We start from the raw sequence: 6,894 nt of genomic DNA on the forward strand, positions 1-6,894 counted from the left end.
AGATTTGACAAGGATGTATGTTGAACCTATTCCAATGAACCATCTATCTCCTCAACTGATAAAGAGACCTCCAACAATTGTTATTCATAAGGATCCACAATCATGTCAACCTATGAAAATTGATCATGTAGAGAATGGACATGAGAGTCAAAGTGAGCCCTTACAACAACTGTAGAAGGATCATCTTCATCAAAGAGAAGATGTAAATCATCAAGGTTGTCTCCCAAATCTACGGTGTGTGACTCCACGAACAAACCTATAATGTCTTCCATGTAGTCATCTTCCATTGTTGGAGCTGGAAGACAAAGTGTACCCTACTATGGTGGACCTATCACTATGGAAATGTCTACATGTGGACTATATTTATGTTGTGACCTCTCACTATAACTGTTGATAGAACAACGTGTGTTTGAATGTTTTGAAGCACTATCACTGGTGTCACTATCAATTTTCATAGTGTATGAAGTGTGAAGAGGATTAGAGGATAAGTAGGGTGAACTTTCCTCAAAGTGTACATCCTTCTCCACACAAATCTCATGAGTCTCAGGATCCAAAAGTCTGTAAGCCTTAGCACTGTCTTCATATCTGATGAAAGTACAAGTCCTAGGTGCTAGTGCCTTACATCCCCTAGAAGATAGGTTTGCCCATGCTGGATAATCGAAGACTCTAAAGGGACTCACAGCTAGTTTTCTATTGCACCATGCCTCAAAAGGAGTTTTTCCATCTAAGGCATTATGAGGAGACCTATTAAGTATGCAAGTAGCACTACTAATGGTTTCAACTTCAGGTGTTGGATCAAGAGACTTGGCTTTTATCATGCAATTTTCCATTGTTTTAAGAGTTCTAATCCTCATAGTTGCAACATCTATCTTGTGTGGACTGAATGCTAGTGAGTTCTGAAGATCAATTCCCTCAAGTTTGCAAAAGTCTTTGAGTCTTCTATTCACATATCTGCTTTCATTATCCATCCATAGGACCTTGATGACTTTCATTTATTTCTGTTCAACATGACTCTTGAAGTTTTGAAGCTTATCAACCACTTCATTCTTGTGATGAAGGAAGTAGGTCATCAATGAAAGTAAGGATGTAGTGGCATTAGCTGACTAATGTCACTGCAAAAGGACCTGCTACTACCATGTGAACCAATAGAAGAACAATTAGTTCTCTAGAAGACTTCCCTTTATCATACTTCTCCTGAAGATGCATATCCACTAAACATGATGAAGACTCACCCTTAGAAAATTTGATGTTAAGTAGATGTTTGACCATGTGTTTTGAGCAAAGTCACTGAAGATAGTAGAAGGCAATATGACCAAACTGCTCATGCCATAGTTTGGTTTGTGAATTAGATTGAGTTTACAAGGCATGTGAAGGAGACTTATCCACAAAGTGGGAGAAGGAATAGAGCCTCTTGTCATGATTGACTTTCCCCACTACAACTAATGAATCATCTTTGAGACTATGCACCATCACTGAATCTAGAAGGAACTCAACTTTGTTGCCATCTTTGAGGTGAGTGATTTGGTAAATTGAGAGGAGATTAGAGCTCAGTTTTGGAACATAGAGAACATCTTTGAATTCCCCATTTTCCATCTCCACATGTCCCTTCCCATCAACTTCTATTTTAGTATCATCTCCCACAAAGATGTTCTACTTATGACTACTTCAATGAAGAAAAGTCTCCCTTTGAAGAAACCATATGTGATGTAGGAGCATATTGCATCCGAAATAGAGGGCATGTTGAAAGTAAGTAAAAAAAAAAATTAAAAAAATTAATAATAATAATAATAACTTGTGGAGGAGAGAGAAAGTGACGAAAATAGAAGGAAAAATAATTTTAAAAAAAATAAGGAAAAAAGGAAAAAAGAAAAAAAAGTAATTTCTATTTTCAAGGTGCATAGGTGGCATAATAGAAAAATAAAATAAAAAATGGTTGTCATTCCATTTATCAAGGTGGAATTCTAGAAGGTTGTGGATATTGTGTAGGTGGAATCCTAGAAGGTTGTGGATATTGTGTAGGTGGAATTCTAGAAGGTTGTGGATAAATCATGCATTGGGTGGTAAGTGCCTATTTAAGCAAGGCATATGAGCATTTCTAATCAAGCTGGAAGGTGTGAAAGCTCTTAAGGTGTAGCTCTTCAAGTAGAAGTTCTTAGGCGGTAGTTTTGGAGGTGAAGGCTCTTAGTTGGGAAGTTCCTCTTGGTAAACCTCTTGGTGTGAAGACTCTTCTTGTGGAAATTCTTATTTGGGAGTTCTCTTATGTTGAAGAATTTGCAAACTTATTTTTGAAGAAGTCATATCTATGATATCATCTTGTGGATGTTGTAAGGATTTGTAAGTATGATAAAAGTTTGTTTTGTGAAGAATTTTTACTTCTCTTGGTCTCCATATTATTGTATTCTTAGTTATGAGTTGGTAAGGGTGGTGTGGCTCTCCATCAAGTAGTTATGAGTTGGTAAGGGTGGTGTGGCTCTCCATCAAGTGGTATCAGAGCCAGGTTCCTAAGTGTGTGGACAGATTGTGAAACATGAGGTAGTTTACACTAGGATTTGCAAAGAAGGTTGATCTTGTGGCTAATTGATCTTTTAGATTGGTGGATTTGTTGCTTAGGGTTTGCTAAAATTTTGGAAGATTCCTCCAAGAAGATTGGACCCTAAGAAAAATTATGACCTTAGTGATGTTTTGGAAGAAAGGATCTTAGAGAAGATAAGAGCAGAGCTCATATTAGAGATTGCATTGATGAAGATTGACATGATTGCTGAAATTGTAAGTGCTTTGGGTGGTGTACCTAGGCATGTGGGTAAGTGAAGGTAGTTATGAAAAAGTTGCCAAAGACTTTGAAGCTACTAGTGAGGATAGAACTGATCATGAGGAGAGACCTATTGGAATTAGGGCTAGTTAGTTTGCTCAACCTGGATCTCAGTTGAAGCTAAAGCATAAGATGGAGGTTTCTAATTTTTTAGGTACTTTGAATCTGAAAGACCTAATTGATTGGATTGGTGAATTGGAGGACTACTTTGAGCTTGAGGGTATTGAAGATCCACTAAGAGTAAGGTTGGCACAAACTAAGTTGAAGGGACATGTTGCTCTTTGGTGGAAGGAACTACAAAGAGACAAAGAAGAGGAAGGTGAAATGAAGATTACTAGATGGAAATTGATGGTGACTAAGTTGAAGGCTAATTTCATTCATACTGATTATGAACTTGAGTTTGTTTAACAAGTTGTAGAATCTCAAACAGAAGGATATGACTATGAAGGATTACACTAAGGAGTTCTACAAGTTGACTATTTGGTCTAGGCATAGAGAATTGTCAAAGGAGAAGGTAGCATGGTACATTAATCGTTTGAGATTCAATATTTAGGATGAGGTTGGTATGCTGAATATTTCTTCAATTGAGGATGCTTATCAATATGCTTTGAGAATAGAAGAGAAGCTAAAGAGGAAGAATCAAAGTAGTTTCTGAGGGAAGGAGAAGCAAGATAGTTTGGTACAAGCTAAACCAAAATTAGAAGGTGAACCAAAACCTATTGAACAAAGAAGAAGGACAGGTGGAGGTGTATTCAGAGGTAATTGTTTCAAGTGTGGTCAAGAAGGGCATAGATCTTTTGAATGTCCTATTTATAGGACAAATACTCTTGTGAATGAGGTTGAAGTTCAAGAAAGTAAGCTTAAGGAAGGAGAAAGTTTTTTGGCTTACCAAGTACTAATGGGTAAGAAGATACTAGATTCTTGTAAGAGGACTAGTTTGTTCAAGACTTGTTGTAAGATTGGGGGCAAAATCTACAAGGTAATTATAGATGGTGGTAGTACTGATAACCTTTTTGCTAAGGAGATGGTTTAGAAACTTAGTTTGAAGAGATTGAGACATCCTTGTCCTTATAGGATTGGCTAGTGACAAGGTGAGCATGCTTTGGAAGTGAGGGAGCAATGCCTTGTTGATTTCTAGATTGGGCAATATAAGGATCAAGTATTGTGTAATATTGTGGATATGAATAGTTGTCATGTGTTACTTGGTAGACCTTGGTAGTATGATTGCAGGGCTATGCATGATTGTGTTAGGAATTTGTTTACTGTTGAGAAAGGTGGTAGGAAGTTTTCCTTGATCCCTTTGTAGAATGAAGAGCTCAGTAGGAGGAACCTGAGTATTGGTAGTTGAGTTGAATTGACAGATTCTGAGAAGATTGGAAATCAACATGGGAAGTAGACCTATGGAACACTTGTGGTGGATGTGAAGGAGAAGAAGAAAAATAGGGGAAAGAGAGTGCAAGTTGAAGACTTGGAGGACATATATGTGAAGAACCAATTTGGGATTTATGTGTTGAATCTCGAAAGATGTTCTTCTAGTTACTAGAACATCTTTTCAAACTTGGGGAGTCTAATGCAGGAGCATCTTGCATCCAAAATAAAGGGGGCATGTTGAAAGTAAAACTTTAAAAAAATTTGTGGAGGAGAGAGAAAGTGACAAAAATAGAAGGAAAAATATTTTTTTTTAAATAAAGGAAAAAGTAGAAAAGAAAAAAAAGTAATTTCTATTTTTGAGATGCATAGGTGGTCTAATAGAAAAAAAGAAAAAAATGGTTGTCACTCCATTTATCAAGGTGGAATTCTAGAAGGTTGTGGATATTGTGTAGGTGGAATCCTAGAAGGTTGTGGATATTATGTAGGTGGAATTCTAGAAGGTTGTGGATAAATCATGCATTGGGTGATAAGTTCCTATTTAAGCAAGGCATATGAGCATTTCTAGTCAAGCTAGAAGGTGTGAAAGCTCTTAAGGTGTAACTCTTCAAGTAGAAGTTCTTGGGTGGTAGTTTTGGAGATGAAGGCTCTTAGTTGGGAAGTTCTTCTTGGTGAAGCTCTTGGTGTGAAGAATCTTCTTGTGGTAATTCTTATTTGGGAGTTCTCTTATGTTGAATAATTTGTAAACTTCTTTTTGAAGAAGTCATATCTATGATATCATCTTGTGGATGTTGTAAGGATTTTCAAGTATAATAAATGCATGTTTTGTGAAGCATTTTTAATTCTCTTCGTCTCAATATTGTTGTATTTTTGGTTATGAGTTGGTAAGGGTGGTGTGGCCCTCCATCAATATGATAGGAGGCACCTGAGCTAAGTATCCATTCTAAAGAAGAACTTGTATTTGCCATTAGTGCTTTCCCTTTTCCCTTTGAAGAGGTTGGAGTTGAATCCTCGGAAGTACCTAGCACTTGAATTTTGTTCTTCCTAAGTAGGTTTTCCAACTCATCAATTCTCTTAGTCTTGCAATAATGCTCATCATGATTTGGCTTTTTGCAATATGCACAAAAATTTTTGTCCTTCTTTTCATTACTTCCCTTCTTGTTGGAAGAAGAATTGCCTTGTTGTGAGGAGGATTGTTGTGTCTCAGACTGTGATTTCAGCTTCCACTACTTCTTTCTATTGTTAGAATTTTTTCCTCCTTAGCTTGATTGGTTCTCATCACTAGCCACCAATGCTTTGGTCTTTGATGTCATGAGAAGTCCCAAATCTATCAAGTGAGATTGTTCAACAATCAACATCTCTACAAATTCATCAAATGTAGGCTTATAGAAAGCACTTGCCATGGTCAACCTGTGAGTGTTATAACTTGAAACAAAGGAGGCATACTCTGAAGGTAGCCTCTTTAGGATATGATGAATTGGCTTGTCATCCTTCATGGGATTTCTACAATCTTTAAATAGTGCCCTATACTCATTGGCTTTGTTGATATAATCCTAAATTGTGTCAAAGTTCTTTGGAACCAAAAGAAGTAGATCATCCTCAATTTGAAATCCCTTTTCCTCATCCACTTTACCATACAATGATTCAAGTTTTTCCCATGCAGGTTTGGACTCTATGAAACTGATAATGTGGAAGAAGAGATCTCTATGTACACAACTCCTAATAATTCCCAAAGCATGATTGTCTATAATTTTCCAATCAATGAGTTCTTTAACATCAGTGGGTTTTGAAATTGTACCATCAACATAAAGATTTAGACCTTTTTCCATTAATCTACTCCATACAATATCTTTTCATGTAGAATAATTGCATGAAGTTAGAAGAGGCCATTTAGGTGAACCCATGATTTATAAAATGAAAAGAGCACACAAGAGAGACACAAAAAACATAGTACACACCCCCCATTTTCACTCAATCAAAATATCTCGCCAAAAAAGATGCCTTTGGCACTTTATATGTAGTGTGTGTGCAATAGGCCACTTGTCAAAATGAACAAAGTGGGCTTCTAATTTTGCTATTTACAACTACCTTTTGAGGCCCAAATCTGTCACTAAGCACTATAGCTCAGATGTACAATAATTCTAAAAAGTAATCAAAGTAATACAATGTAGAAAAAGCCATAGTTCTGAAAGTGAGGTTTTTATCCACACAACCCTAGAATTTGATTGTAGATCTAGAAAGTATATGGAAAATAACACACTTTCACAAAAAAATAGAACCTGAAAAGTGTCCAAATGAGCCTGTACAGAGTGTTTGAAGTTGCAAAATATAGAATTGGATAGGTATAGTCACCAAAAAAAACAATTTCTAGAAAATGCTTGCACCAAAACTAGAAAATAACTCCACCATTGAAACATTCAAGAAATTCTACCTAAAATTTAAAAAAATTGCACCTGATTTGGAGTCTGGATGATTGAGTTATGGCCTTGCAAGGTCAGGCTGCCAAATTAAAATTGAATTTGAAGAGGGGTCTGGGTAGAAAATTGTGAACTTAAATTTGACTATCAAACAACCATTTTTGTAGTTAGAAAATGCGTGGCAATGACAGTTTGCTGGATGTCAAATTCTATCTCATGTATGGATGATGTTAGCAAAAATAATAACTGTCGAGTGATGTGGCAAGGTCGTACCATATGGACAAAACAAGTGGCACTATG

This window comes from Cupressus sempervirens, chromosome 9 (genome assembly GCF_028749045.1).
Source record: "Cupressus sempervirens isolate cs-2001-9-10 chromosome 9, ASM2874904v1, whole genome shotgun sequence".
NCBI classification, from domain to species: Eukaryota; Viridiplantae; Streptophyta; class Pinopsida; order Cupressales; family Cupressaceae; genus Cupressus; species Cupressus sempervirens.